The following is a 15,898-nucleotide window of genomic DNA, read 5'->3' on the forward strand; positions in this document are numbered from 1 at the left end:
CCTTTATTCTCACCAAGTCATTTCAGCTCTGTTCATTACAGTGTTCTGAATGTTTCACATCGCTAAATTCACCCCAGGGTTGTGTTCATCAGGCACCAAACAGAAGAAAATAGGGAGGGACTACAATGGAAAACGCCCATTATTGTTTTCCATTGCAAAAGGTTTTGCTCCCTCTGTGGTATGATTTCATCAGCAGGTAGAGTGGAAGACGCCACCCACCTTGGCTCCCTGGCCAACCAGGTTGTTGTATTCTGCGACAGCCTTCATGGTCTGCAGCACCCTCAGTTCCACACCTCTCTGTCACACAAAGTCCACAGTTGAGGAGAGACCTTTTAAAGAGAGCGTGTTCAACATTGCAGCTGACTTTAAAAGACAAATTCTACCCGAAAGCTATCATTTTGTTTTTATTTCATTAGTCCATTGTTGACATAGTCTCAACTTGATTGCTGACAAGCAAAACATTTTTTCAAGATACGTAACTTTCCAAATACATAAATCATTCCCTTATGATGCAATTTGTATCATATTATGCTGCGGGGATGATTTCTGTATTTTGAAAGTTAAATCAAATCAAATTTTTTGTCACATGTGCCTTACAGTGAAATGCTTACAAGCCCTTAACCAACAATGCAGTTTTAAGAAAATACCCCCCACAAAAAAGTAAGAGATAACAATAGCGGGGCTATATACAGGAGGTACCGGTACAGAGTCAATGTGCGGGGGCACTGGTGTCGAGGTAATTGAGGTAATATGCACATGTGGGTAGAGTTATTAAAGTGACTATGCATAGATAATAACAGAGAGTAGCAGCAGCGTAGAAGAGGGTGGGGGGAAGGGCAATGCAAATAGTCTGAGTAGACATTTGACTAGCTGTTCAGGAGTCTTATGGCTTGGAAGTAGAAGCTATTTAGAAGCCTCTTGGACCTAGACTTGGTGCTCCGGTACCGCTTGCCGTGCGGTAGCAGAGAGAACAGTCTATGACTAGGGTGGCTGGAGTCTGACAATTTTTAGGCCCTTCCTCTGACACCGCCTGGTATAGAGGTCCTGGGTGGCAGGAAGCTTGACCCAGGTGATGTACCGCGGTCGGAGGCCGAGCAGTTGCCATACCAAGCAGTGATGCAACCCGTCAGGATGCTCTCGATGGTGCAGCTGTAAAAGCTTTTGAGGATCTGAGGTTTTGTTGTGCCCTCTTCACGACTGTCTTGGTGTGCTTGGACCATGTTAGTTTGCTGGTGATGTGGACACCAAGAAACTTGAAGCTCTCCACCTGCTCCACTACAGCCCCGTCGATAAGAATGGGGGTGTGCTCGGTCCTCCTTTTCCTGTAGTCTACAATCATCTCCTTTGTCTTGATCACGTTGAGAGAGAGGTTGTTGTCCTTGCACCACAAGGTCAGGTCTCTGAACTCCTCCCTATAGGCTGTCTCATCATTGTTGGTGATCAGGCCTACCACTGTTGTGTCATTGGCAAACTTAATGATGGTGCTGGAGTCATGCCTGGCCGTGCAATCAGGATCCAGTTGCAGAGGGAGGTGTTTAGTCCCAGGGTACTTAGCTTAGTGATGAGCTTTGTGGGCACTATGGTGTTGAATGCTGAGCTGTAGTCAATGGTTTGAAAGGACAGTGTGGAGTGCAATAGAGATTGCATCATCTGTGGATCTGTTGGTGCGGTATGCAAATTGGAGTGGGTCTAGGGTTTCTGGGATAATGGTGGTGATGTGAGCCATGACCAGCCTTTTCAAAGCATTTCATGGCTACAAACGTGAGTGCTAGGGGTCGGTAGTCATTTAGGCAGGTTACTTTAGTGTTCTTGGGCACAGGGACTATGGTGGTCTGCTTGAAACATGTTGGTATTACAGACTCAGACAGGGAGAGGTTGAACATGTCAGTGAAGACACTTGCCAGTTGGTCAGCGCATGCTCAGAGTACACATCCTGGTAATCTGTCTGGCCCTGCGGCCTTGTGAATGTTGACCATATAGACACACCCCTGACCTGTTTAAAGGTCTTACATTGGCTGCGGAGAGCGTGATCACACAGTTGTCCGGAACAGCTGATGCTCTCATGCATGTTTCAGTCTTACTTGCCTAGACGTTATAGAAGTTATTTAGCTCGTCTGGTAGGCTCGTGTCAATGTGCAGCTCTCGGCTGTGCTTCCCTTTTGTAGTCTGTAATAGTTTGCAAGCCCTACCACATCCAATGAGCGTCAGAGCCGGTGTAGTACGATTTGATCTTAGTCCTGTATTGATGCTTTGCCTGTTTGATGGTCCGTCGTAGGGCATAGCGGGATTTCTTATAAGGTTCCGGATTAGAGTCCCGCTCCATGAAAGCGGCAGCTCTAGCCTTTAGCTCAGTGCGAATGTTATCTGTAATCCATGGCTTCTGGTTGGAGTATGTACGTACAGTCATCCAAATAAGCCCAAGAAGTGAGGAATGTTTGTATAGAGGTCAATGAGTTTCGAATTTGGTCAACAAAAAATGGAATTGCTAATTTGCTACGTGAGGCTTATTTGATTGTAAGGAATTTTTGTAATGTTTAGGTTGTTACGAATGCAGTGATAAGTGAACGCCTGTGGCATATTGGCAACTTACCCAAAAACGACTATCGTAGTTGTGCCTGTTGTCATAGATATATAGAGGACTCATCATGGATATTATCCATTTCAGCATGGACATTGCCATTGAAGGCTTCCAACATGTTAAAGTAGTAAACTGGGTGGGGATTCCTATGAGTTGGAAAAAATCAGCCAATGGAGAAAAATATTGTACTACTTTATAATGGAGATTGCCATATAGGCTATGTCTATTGCTGTCCGATGCTATAATGCCACAGATAAAGTTGAGTCCTCTATATATCTCTATGGCCTATTGTTCATACGAGTATCTGCCCTCTCATTGGTTAGAATAGTCCCACCTGATCTCACCTCCTCCCACCTACCTTCCATCTTTGAGGACATTTATTTCCATTGTTAGATTGGTCATTCTAATATCTTGTCAATAAAATAAACAATATTTGGGGTAAATGTGTATGGCTAGGGAAAGTCTGTGTGTATGGGTCCAGGCCTAGGGACATACCTGCAGTGCCTCACTCATGCCCTGCCCGATGACCAGCTTCTCCACCCCCTTCTGAAGTACCTCCTCCAGATCTGCAGGCTGCACTCCAGGGTGATGCTACACACAAAGTGAGTGACATTATCATCATAAGGAGCAGCCCATGTCCATCTCTATGTGCTATCCGTCATATTATCATCATAATTTACGTCCGTCCCAGGCGCGGCTTCCCCCGAGCCACACCTTACAGTCCTTATAGGAAGAGGAGCAGCCCTTCACCTTCATGTGTCTCCAGGAAAGGGAAGCGATCTCTGGTGACGACATAGGGCATGTGTTGTGTCTCGGCTGCTGCAGGCACATTTGGAAACGAATGCAGCGTTTTTAATCTAAAAGGTGCCCTAGCAACAGGAGGCTTGCCGGTTCTGAATCCCAACAGAAACATCTGCTGGGGAATAAGCCAGGAACCAGAGGGTACTATCCATGGCTCATCAGGGGCTGCCCTGCTCAAACCTCTCCAATCTGTGTGTTCAGAGGGGTTGTCAACTTGAGATCAATGCTGCAAGGAATATGGATATATAAAGTATTCTAATAAAACAAGCATATCTGGTGAGAAACATTTCAAAAGTTGAATCCCTATTAACTATTATTAGATTGTATTTCTGTCCACATGACCATGTAAAGAAACTGGTGAACTGTAGCAAGTGCACACAAACAAGTTTAAAAACCCTAACAAATAGACGAACATGTCACATTGCCATCATTTACTACAGATTTCTGTCGGTATTCATTTTATGTCCGCCAGTCGTGATTGCTACTCTTCCTTACCAGTTCGTTCCCAGTCACCTGCTCAACGTGTCCATGATAAAATGTGGACTGGTTAATGGTTAAATTTATTAACTCAACGTTTGAAGCAAGAGCTGTTTGTCCCGAGTTCATCCAATAAACCATTTATTTTATACACTTTTTTTTTCAACATGGACTTTTATGTTGTGTGTGTGTGTGTCCCTCCCGTTTTCCAAAAGGCTATTCTACTGCCTTTAGGTTCCCATTCCTCCTGTTGTCACCGTCAGCCAATGTGTAACCTGTCCAAAGGGGAATAATGATGCTGCAAATGCATTTGATAATAACAAATATTTTATTTTGTTTATCCACATTAACATATGCATCACAATCTAGCTTCCGGGCCCAGAAAGCCTATTTCTGGACTAAAAAGGAATTCTCCACTCAGCATACGCCACATATAAAAATAACAGTTCTGGGTCTTTATATAAATAATGGGGGCAATGTGTGACATTTGGATGAAAATGGTTTGAAACTAAAATAAAAAAGATTTTCATGCAGTTCCACGTGTATTTAGAGTAATAAAAATGAATATTTAAATTGGCCTATAACTCCACCTATACAACAACATTGGACTATACCTCCTTTAAGCAGGGTTCATAAAAGACATTGGCAAGTCAAATTCAGGGACTTTTTCAAGCGATTAATTGTAATTTAAGGACCTCCAATTGTACATATAGGGCTTAATGTGTTCTGAACAAAAATATAAAACGCAACATGCAACAATTTCAAAGATTTTACTGAGTTACAGTTCTTATAAGGAAATTAGTAAATTGAAAGAAATTGATTAGGCTCTAATCTATGGATTTCACATGACTGGGCTGGGGTGCAGCCATGGCCCAGGCCCAGCCAATCAGAGTTTTTCCCCACAAAAGGGCTTTATTAGCCTGGTATACTCCTCAGGCTTTTGCCTTTTGCCTCATGCCTTTTAATCAGCTTCTTGATTTGCCACACCTGTCAGGTGGGTGGATTATCTTGAAGGAGAAAAGCTCACTAACAGGGAGGTAAACAAATTTGTGCACAACATTTGTGAGAAATAAGGACCAAGACTTCATATGTTGCGTTTATATTTTTGTTCATTGTCGAACCCCTCCTCCAAAAAAGAATGCAAAGAGTAGGCCATTGCCACTGAGAATGCATTTTTTTAGGCCTTGCCAATGCATTGATATTCAAAATATTACAAATTAAATTGATAATAATGTAGACATTGCCTGACTAAACCGATTGGATGCATGCATGGTGATTTTTTTCTGTAGGCTGTGGCCTGATGCAGGGACATATAATAAATCCCAAAATAGGGGTAGCGTTAATCTCACCATCTGTTTTATTAATGAGAATGTAGACTACTTCAAGCCCCTTGTATTGTTTAAAATTGCAGGTGTAATATGGAAAATAATATATTCGTCATGTCATTTCATTACCAGATCATATTACATAGCCTAGTGGCAATGTCATTTGTCATTATATCCAGAATTAATAGGAATAGCATTGGGTGCTGCACAATAATCTATCCTACACAATTTCACATAGACTGTGTCCAATCCAAGGCACAAAAACATGAACTCATTACCTTAATGCTTTCTCTGTTGAATCTAAGGAGAACCTGCTGTAAATCAAGCAGACAACAGATGATCAACATCAATTCGCTAGGGATATCACCAGTGTAACTAACGTTCAAAATAAATTCTTGACAATCCTTCCGAACACCTTTTTTCCAGCACTTGGGCAGTTGTTGCATCGCATGCGCTATCACAACAGCTATTCGTCATTTGACTGTCATTCATTAAATTCCTTCCTTCATCAGATGTGAAAATATCACGGCCTAACTAATCAGCTGGACACCAAATGCACATCCAACAAATATTATGCATCATTATTGAAGAACCACGTTAATGACAGTATCAATGTAGAGTTTAAATATAAAGGGAAGGTGACTCGGTTAGAAGCACCCGATTTTGCAATTGCATACATCATTTTGGATTTGTGTGCCAATAAACCGTTTTCACCCCATAACATAACGAGATCCACACAAAATGTTACAAGTTAAATTGCATTTCTGAGATCTCTATAGAAAAACTGTCAACTGGCAAGATCCAGTATTCTTACAGGGTTCAAGTTCAATGTCTAATTTAACAGATTAATGCCAATATATTACATGAAGACAATTTACACTGCCATAATTGCATGGATATAAAAGTAATATTTTATGTTGCATGATTTTGGAAAAATCCGTAAAGACACCAACCATGATAAAGGGTTAAACATACAGTTGAAGTCGGAAGTTTACATACACCTTAGCCAAATACATTTAAACTCAGTTTCACAATTCCTGACATTTAATCCTAGTAAAAATTCCCCGTCTTAGGTCAGTTAGGATCACCACTTTATTTTAAGAATTGAAATGTCAGAATAATAGGAGAATGATTTCAGCTTTTATTTCTTTCATCACATTCCCAGTGGGTCAGAAGTTTACATACTGTACACTCAATTAGTATTTGGTAGCATTGCCTTTAAATTGTTTAACTTGGGTCAAATGTTTTGGGTAGCCTTCCACAAGCTTCCCACAATAAGTTGGGTGAATTTTGGCCCATTCCTCCTGACAGCTGGTGTAACGGAGTCAGGTTTGTAGGCTTCCTTGCTCGCGAACGCTTTTTCAGTTCTGCCCACAAATTTTCTATGGGATTGAGATCAGGGCTTTGTGATGGCCACTCCAATACCTTGACTTTGTTGTCCTTAAGCCATTTTGCCACAACTTTGGAAGTATGCTTGGGGTCATTGTCCATTTGGAAGACCCATTTGCAACCAAGCTTCAACTTCCTGACTGATGTCTTGAGATGTTGCTTCAATATATCTACATAATTTTCCGTTCCTTATGATGCCATCTATTTTGTGAAGTGCACTGGTCCCTCCTGCAGCAAAGCACCCCCACAACATGATGCTGCCCCCCGTGCTTCATGGTTGGGATGGTGTTATTTGGCATGCAAGCCTCCCTTTTTCCTCCAAACATAACGATGGTCATTATGGCCAAAACGTTATTTTTGTTTCATCAGACCAGAGGACATTTCTCCAAAAAGTACGATCTTTGTCCCCATGTGCAGTTGCAAACCGTAGTCTGGCTTTTTTTATGGCAGTTTTGGAGCAGTGGCTTTTTCCTTGCTGAGTGGCCTTTCAGATTATGTCGATATAGGACTCGTTTTACTGTGGCTATAGATACTTTTGTACCGGTTTCCTCCAGCATCTTCACAAGGTCCTTTGCTGTTGTTCTGGGATTGATTTGCACTTTTCGCACCGAAGTACGTTCATCTCTAGGAGACAGAACGCGTCTCCTTCCTGAGCGGTATGATGGCTGCGTGGTCCCATGGTGTTTATACTTGCGTGCTATTGCTTGTACAGATGAACGTTGTACCTTCAGGCGTTTGGAAATTGCGCCCAAGGATGAACCAGACTTGTGGAGATCTACAAAAAAAATTCTGAGGTCTTGGCTGATTTTAGATTTTTCCCATGATGTCAAGCAGAGGCACTGAGTTTGAAGGTAGGCCTTGAAATACATCCACAGGTACACCTCCAATTGACTCAAATTATGTAAATTAGCCTACCAGAAGCGTCTAAAGCCATGACATTTTCTGGAATTTCCCAAGCTGTTTAAAGGCACAGTCAACTTAGTGTATAAACTTCTGACCCACTGGAATTGTGATAGTGAATTATAAGTGAAATAATCTGTCTGTAAAGAATTGTTGGAAAAATGACTTGTGTCATGAACAAAGTAGATGTCCTAACTGACTTGCCACAACTATAGTTTGTTAACAAGAAATTTGTGGAGTGCTTGAAAAACGACTTCAACCTAAGTGTATGTAAACTTCCGACTTCAACTGTAGGTTATATCAACTTGTGAATTGTATTGAATATAGCTACGATCTCCCCTTATTTCTTAATGTACTTCCATGAAAAAAAAGCCATATTATCAATGTATTATAAACAGCTGTATCAAGTTGTCCTGTTTAGGAAATCCTCATTGGTACCATAGTTTATAGATTTACATTTACGTCATTTAGCAGACGCTCTTATCCAGAGCGACTTCAGACAGTATGCCACCACCACACACAAACACACCTTGGGCAGTATGGCTTTGAATATAGGAAGATACCCAAAAACTGCTTGTCGACTCAAATCCCTGATCACATCAAAGCGACTTCATGGCATTGCTGGCTAGTACCGCTGGCGTTAGTTAAGTGTCCCATTGACGTCAAGACATCTCTGCTAATCCTTAGTCTGAGTTGTTTAGATAATGGCTTGTTGAGATTCTGGGTCTTAGAACCTCTCTGGTTCCTAGTGTCCCACAACCCAATGGGGCTGTTCCTTTATGGCAACGATCAGATCATTCGCTGTCGGACCGCCCCCTCGTCACTCCGCCTTCCATCGCACTGTTGCCTGGCAAGAGAGCAGAAAATTCTGGGGGTCAAATAGAACATTACGAATTTCAATTCCGATATGTTTTATTTGTAGAAGAGTTTGTAATTTCATGGAATTCCAATTAGCTTCCTCTCACCTTCCTTCCTCCCTGTCCTTTCTTTCCCTGACCTATAATTTCTTACAATCAAATGCCGACCGCATTATCTACCAAGAGAATTCTCTTCGATTATAATCACAGCCGTGTATATCCCCACCCAAGCAGACACCTCGACGGCCCTGAAAGATCTTCATTGGACTCCATGTAAACTGGAAACCACATATCCTGAGGTTGCATTTATTGTAGCTGGAGATTTTAACAAGGCTAATCTGAAAACAAGGCTCCCTAAATTTTATCAGCATATCGAATTCGCGACCTGGGCTGGCAAAATTCTGGATCATTGCTACTCTAATTTCTGCGACGCATACAAAGCCCTCCTTTCGGCAAATCTGACCACGACTCCATTTTGTTGTTCCCAGCCTATAGACAGAAACTAAAACAGGAAATGCTCAGGTCTGTTCAAGGGTGGTCCGACCAATCTGATTCCATGCTTCAAGATTGCTTTGATCACGTGGACTGGGATATGTTCCAGATAGCCTCAGACAACAACATTGATGTATACGCTGATTTGGTGAGCGAGTTTATTAGCAAGTGCATCGATGATGTTGTACCCACGGGAACTATTAAAACCTTCCCCAACCAGAAACCGTGGATTGATGGCAGCATTCGCGCAAAACTGAAACCGCGAACCACTGCTTTTAATCATGGCAAGGCGACCGGAAACATGACCGAATACAAACAGTGTAGCTATTCCCTCCGCAAGGCAAACAAGCTAAGCGTCAGTATAGAGACAAAGTAGAGTCGCAATTCAACGGCTCAGACACGAGACATATGTGGCAGGGTCTACAGTCAATCACGGATTACAAAAAGAAAACTATCCCCGTCGCGGACATCGATGTCTTGCTCCCAGACAAACTAACTTCTTTGCTCGCTTTGAGGACAATACAGTGCCACTGACACGGCACACTACCAAAACCTGCGGGCTCTCCTTCACCGCAGCCAACGTGAATAAAACATTTAAACGTGTTAACCCTCGCAAGGCTGCCGGCCCAGACGCCATCCCTAGCCGCGTCCTCAGAGCATGCGCAGACCAGCTGGCTGGTGTGTTTACGGACATATTCAATCAATCCCGATCCCAGTATGCTGTTCCCACATACTTCAAGAGGGCCACCATTGTTCCTGTTCCCAAGAAAGCTAAGGTAACTGAGCTAAATGACTATCGCCCCATAGCAGTCACTTCCGTCATCATGAAGTGCTTCGAGAGACTAGTCAAGGATCATATCACCTCCACCCTACCTGACACCCTAGACCCACTCCAATTTGCTTACCACCCGAATAGGTCCACAGATGACACAATCGCAATCACACTGCCCTAACCCATCTGGACAAGAGGAATACCCATGTAAAAATGCCGTTCATCGATTACAGCTCAGCATTCAGCACCATAGTACCCTCCAAACTCGTCATTAAGCTCGAAACCCTGGGTCTTGACCCCGCACTGTGCAACTGGGTCCTGGACTTTGACGGGCCGCCCCCAGGTGGTGAGGGTAGGAAACAACATCTCCACCCCGCTGATCCTCAACACTGGGACCCCACAAGGGTGCGTTCTCAGCCATCGCCTGTACTCCCTGTTCACCCATGACTGCGTGGCCATGCACGCCTCCAACGCAATCATCAAGTTTGCAGACGACACTACAGTGGTAGGCTTGATTACCAACAACGACGAGATGGCCTACAGGGAGGAGGTGAGGGCCCTCGAGTGTGGTGTCAGGAAAATAACCTCATACTCAACGTCAACAAAACAAAGGAGATAATTGTGGACTTCAGGAAACAGCAGAGGGAGCACCCCCATATCCACATCGATGGGACAGCAATGGAGAAGGTGTAAAGTTAAGTTCCTCGGCGTACACATCACGGACAAACTGAAATGGTCCACCCACACAGACAGCGTGGTGAAGAAGGCGCAACAGCGCCTCAACCTCAGGAGGCTGAAGAAATTTGGCTTGTCACCAAAAACACACAATCGAGAGCATCCTGTCGGGCTGTATCACCGCCTGGTACGGCAACTGCTCCGCCCACAACCGTAAGGCTCTCCAGAGGGTAGTGAGGTCTGCACAATGCGTCACCGGGGGCAAACTACCTGCCCTCCAGGACACCTACACCACCCGATGTCACAGGAAGGCCAAAAAGATCATCAAGGACAACAACCACCCAAGCCACTGCCTGTTCACCCCGCTATCATCCAGAAGGCGAGGTCAGTACAGGTGCATCAACGCTGGGACAAAGAGACTGAAAAACAGCTTCTATCTCAAGGCCATCAGACTGTTAAACAGCCATCACTAACATTGAGTGGCTGCTGCCAACATACTGACTCATCTCTAGCCACTTTAATAATAAAAAATTGGATGTAATAAATGTATCACTAGTCACTTAAACAATGCCACTTTATAAAATGTTTACATACCCTACATTACTCATATGTATATACTGTACTCTATACCATCTACTGCATCTTGCCTATGCCGTTCAGCCATCCATATATTTATATATACACATATTCTTAATCATCCCTTTACACTTGTGTGTATAAGGTAGATGTTGTGAAATTGTTAGATTACTTGTTAGATATTACTGCACGGTCGGAACTAGAAGCACAAGCATTTTGCTACACTCGCATTAACATCTGCTAACCATGAGTATGTGACCAATACAATTTGATTTGATTCAGACTCACCTGTCATCTCAGTGGCACTGGTCTGGCTTCGGCCTGGGTCTGGAGAAGCTGGACTGGGGACTTGGGCCTTGCTGCCTGACTGTGGACTTGGGCCATTCTGCTGGCCTCCCCAGCGGCAGGGTTAGCATTAGCAATATGGCTAGCTTTAGCAATGGGTTTGTCATTAGCTTTAGCATTAAGGCCAGCATTTGCTTTAGCATTAAGGCCAGCATTTGCATTGGGGGTTTTGTCACTAGCATTGGAGGTAGCTGCGTTGCTCCTCTTTCCGTCTGTGACATCAGTCTTCACCAGACACCGCATCTGAAGCGGTCCCATGGCTTCAAAGTCCTCGCCCTCACCCCCCCCTCCCCTCCTCCTCAGCAACTCCAACACCTACAACACAGAGCTATACAGTTACACACACACACCCCTCTGCCTTAGCAACACACACGCACAAGTTGTAACGAAGGTATGACATTGCCTCTTCCCCTTCAGGAGGTTGAAAAGATTTGGCAGGGCCCTCAAATCCTCAAAAAGTTAACACAGCTGCACCATTGAGAGCATCTTGACTGGCTGCGTCACTGCTTGGTATGGCAACTGCACTGGGGCCAAGCTCCCTGCCATCCAGGACCTCTATCAGGCGGTGTGAAGGAAGGCCCAGAAAATTGTTAGACTCCAGCCACCCAAGCCATAGACTGTTCTCTCTGCTTCCACACAGCAACCGGTACCAGAGCAAAAGGTCTGACACCAACAGGCTCCTGAACAACTTCTATACCCAGGCCATGAGTCTGCTAAATAGCTACAAAAAATGGCTACAAGAACTATCTGCATTGACCCTTATATTTTTGCACACTCCGACTTAATTTGCCCACACACACATTCATATGGACTCTACACACAGGCACTCACATACAATCATATGCACTGCTGCTACTCTGTTTAACATGTACAATACCAGTCAACAGTTTGTAGACCTACTCATTCAAGGGTCTTTCTTTATTTTTACTATTTTCTACATTGTAGAATAATAGTGAAGACATCAAAACTATGAAATAATCATGTAGTAACCAAAAAAGTGTTAAACAAATCAAAATATACTTCATATTTTAGATTCTTCGAAGTAGCCACCTTTTGTCTTGATGACAGCTTTGCATACTCTTGGTATTCTCTCAACCAGCTTCACCTGGAATGCTTTTCCAACAGTCTTGAAGGAGTTCCCACATATGCTCAGCACTTGTTGGCTGCTTTTCCTTCACTCTGTGGTCCAACTCATCCCAAACCATCTCAATTGGGTTGAGGTTGGGTGATTGTGGAGGCCAGGTCATCTGATATAGCACTCCATCACTCTCCTTGGTCAAATAGCCCTTACCCAGCCTGGAGGTGTGTTTGGTCATTGTCCTGTTGAAAAACAAATGAAAATCCCACTAAGCGCAAAACAGATGGGATGGCGTATCGCTGCAGAATGTGGTAGCCATGCTGGTTAAGTGTGCCTTGAATTCTAAATAAATGACTGACAGTGTCACCAGCAAAGTATGTTAAAGTAATGGACTATCGTTTCTCTTTGCTTATTTTTATTTATTTAAATATATATTTAAATATATATATATTTCACCTTTATTTAACCAGGTAGGCCAGTTGAGAAGAAGTTCTCATTTACAACTGCGACCTGGCCAAGATAAAGCATAGCAGTGCAACAAAAACAGAGTTACACAAACAAACGTACAGTCAATAACACAAAGGAAAAGAAAAATACAAAGATCTATTTACACTGTGTGCAAATGTAGAAGAGTAGGGAGGTAGTAAGTAAATAGGCCATAGAGACGAAAAATAATTACAACTTAGCATTAATACTGGAGTGATATGTGCAGATGATGTGCAAGTAGAGATACTGGGGTGCAAAAGGCAAGAGGGTAATTCATAATATGGGGATGAGGTAGTTGGGTGTGCTATTTACAGATTCACTGTGCCTGTACACCTGTAAGCTGCTCTAACAGCTGATGCTTAATAACTTCTTACGACACCAATCCCGTCAGCGGGACTGAGTTTGACAATAGCCAGTGAAAAATCAGAGCGCCAGATTCAAAACCACAAATCTAATCATTTCAATTTCTCAAACATAGGACTATTTTACACCATTTTATAGATACACTTCTCCTGAATCGAACCACGTTGTCCGATTTCAAAAAGGCTTTACAGCGAAAGCAAAACAGATTATGTTAGGAGAGTACATAGACACAAATAACCACACAGCCATTTTCCAAGCAACTAGATGCATCACAAATACCCAAAACACAGCTAAATGAAGCACTAACCTTTGACGATCTTCATCAGATGACACTCCTAGGACATGTTACACAATACATGCATTTTTTGTTCGATAAAGTTCATATTTATATCTAAAAACAGCATTTTACATTGGCGCGTGATGTTCAGAAAATATTTTCCCTCAAATACTGCCGGTGAATCAGCACAACAATTTACAAAAATAAATGTTGATAAAATATTAAACTGTCATTCAAAGAATTATAGATGAACATCTCCTTTATGCAAACGCTGTGAAAGATTTCAAAAAAGCTTCACTAGGAAAGCACACTTTGCAATAATCTAAGTACTGCGCTCAGAAAAATACACTAGGCAATACAGATACCCGCTATTTGAGTCGTCTAAAATCATAAATTGCATTAGAAATATTCACTTACCTTTGATGATCTTCATCAGAAGGCACTTCCAGGAATCCCAGGTCCACAACAAATGTTGTTTTGTTCGATAAACGCCATAATTTATGTCCAAATAGCTCGTTGTTCGCACGTTCAGTTAGCTACTCCAAATGTAGGAAGCGCGCGGAAAATGTCACGACGAAAAGTAAAAAAAAGTTATATTTACGTTTGTTCAAACATGTCAAACGTTGTAAAGCATCAATCTTTAGGGCCTTTATCACGTGAAACTTCAGCAATATTCCAACCGGACAATTCCAGTGTCTTGAAAAACGTTTTGGAACACAGCTACCTCTCGTGTGAATGCGCGCCAATGAACTGATGTCCTTCCCTGAGTCAACAACTTCCCCACCTTCTTGTTCGGTCTCTGTTCATCATAGAAGCCTCAAACAACTTTCTAAAGACTGTTGACATCTAGTGGAAGCCTTAGGAAGTGCAAAATGAATACTTAGTCACTGTGTGTTCGATAGGCAATGACTTCAAAAGACTCCACGCATCAGTTTTCTACTTCCTGGTAGGATTTCTCAGATTTTTGCCTGCCATATGAGTTCTGTTATACTCACAGACATCATTCAAACAGTTTTAGAAACTTCAGAGTGTTTTCTATCCAAATCTACTAATAATATGCATATCCTAGCTTCTGAGTTTGAGTAGGAGGCAGTTTAATATGGGCACGTATTTAATCCGAAAGTGACAATACTGCCCCCATGCGATTGGTGTCGTAAGTTAAAGTTAGAGAGGGAGATAAGACTCCAGCTTCAGAGATTTTTGCAATTCGTTCCAGTCATTGGCAGCAGAGAACTGGAAGGAAAGGCGGCCAAAGGAAGTGTTGGCTTTGGGGATGACCAGTGCAATATACCTGCTGGAGTGCGTGCTACGGGTGGTTGTTGCTATGGTGACCCAAGTGAGCTGAGATAAGGCGGGGCTTTACCTAGCAAAGACTTATAGATGACCTGGAGCCAGTGGGTTTGGCGACCGATATGTAGTGAGGGCCAGCCAACGAGAGCATAGAGGTCGCTGTGGCGGGTAGTACAGTGGGGGAAAAAAGTATTTGATCCCCTGCTGATTTTGTACGTTTGCCAACTTACAAAGAGATGATCAGTCTATAATTTTAATGGTAGGTTTATTTGAACAGTGAGAGACAGAATAACAAAAAAATCCAGAAAAACGCATGTCAAAAATGTTATAAAATGATTTGCATTTTAATGAGGCAAATAAGTATTTGACCTCTCTGCAAAACATGACTTAGTACTTGGTGGCAAAACCCTTGTTGGCAATCACAGAGGTCAGACGTTTCTTGTAGTTGGCCACCAGGTTCGCACACATCTCAGGAGGGATTTTGTCCCATTCCTCTTTGCAGACCTTCTCCAAGTCATTAAGGTTTCGAGGCTGACATTTGGCAACTCGAACCTTCAGCTCCCTCCACAGGGATTAAGGTCTGGAGACTGGCTAGGCCACTCCAGGACCTTAATGTGCTTCTTCTTGAGCCACTCCTTTGTTGCCTTGGCCGTGTGTTTTGGGTCATTGTCATGCTGGAATACACATCCACGACCCATTTTCAATGCCCTGGCTGAGGGAAGGATGTTCTCACCCAAGATTTGACAGTACATGGCCCCGTCCATCGTCCCTTTGATGCGGTGAAGTTGTCCTGTCCCCTTAGCAGAAAAACACCACCAAAGCATAATGTTTCCACCTCCATGTTTGACGGTGGGGATGGTGTTCTTGGGGTCATAGGCAGCATTCCTCCTCCTCCAAACACGGCGAGATGAGTTGATGCCAAAGAGCTCCATTTTGGTCTCATCTGACCACAACACTTTCACCAGTTGTCCTCTGAATCATTCAGATGTTCATTGGCCAACTTCAGATGGGCATGCATATGTATTCTTGAGCATGGGGACCTTGCGGGCGCTGCAGGATTTCAGTCCTTCACGGCGTAGTGTGTAACCAATTGTTTTCTTGGTGACTATGGTCCCAGCTGCCTTGAGATCATTGACAAGATCCTCCCATGTAGTTCTGGGCTGATTCCTCACCGTTCTCATGATCATTGCAACCCCACGAGGTGAGATCTTGCATAG

At 43.2% G+C, this 15,898-nt stretch overlaps 1 pseudogene; it reads right to left on the reverse strand.

Moving 5' to 3' along the window:
- Positions 1-14: 14 nt before the first annotated feature.
- On the reverse strand, positions 15-3,804 carry LOC106580983 (mth938 domain-containing protein-like; annotated as a pseudogene).
- Between the last annotated feature and the right edge of the window lie 12,094 nt (positions 3,805-15,898).

Source organism: Salmo salar, chromosome ssa20, assembly GCF_905237065.1.
Source record: "Salmo salar chromosome ssa20, Ssal_v3.1, whole genome shotgun sequence".
NCBI lineage: Eukaryota > Metazoa > Chordata > Actinopteri > Salmoniformes > Salmonidae > Salmo > Salmo salar.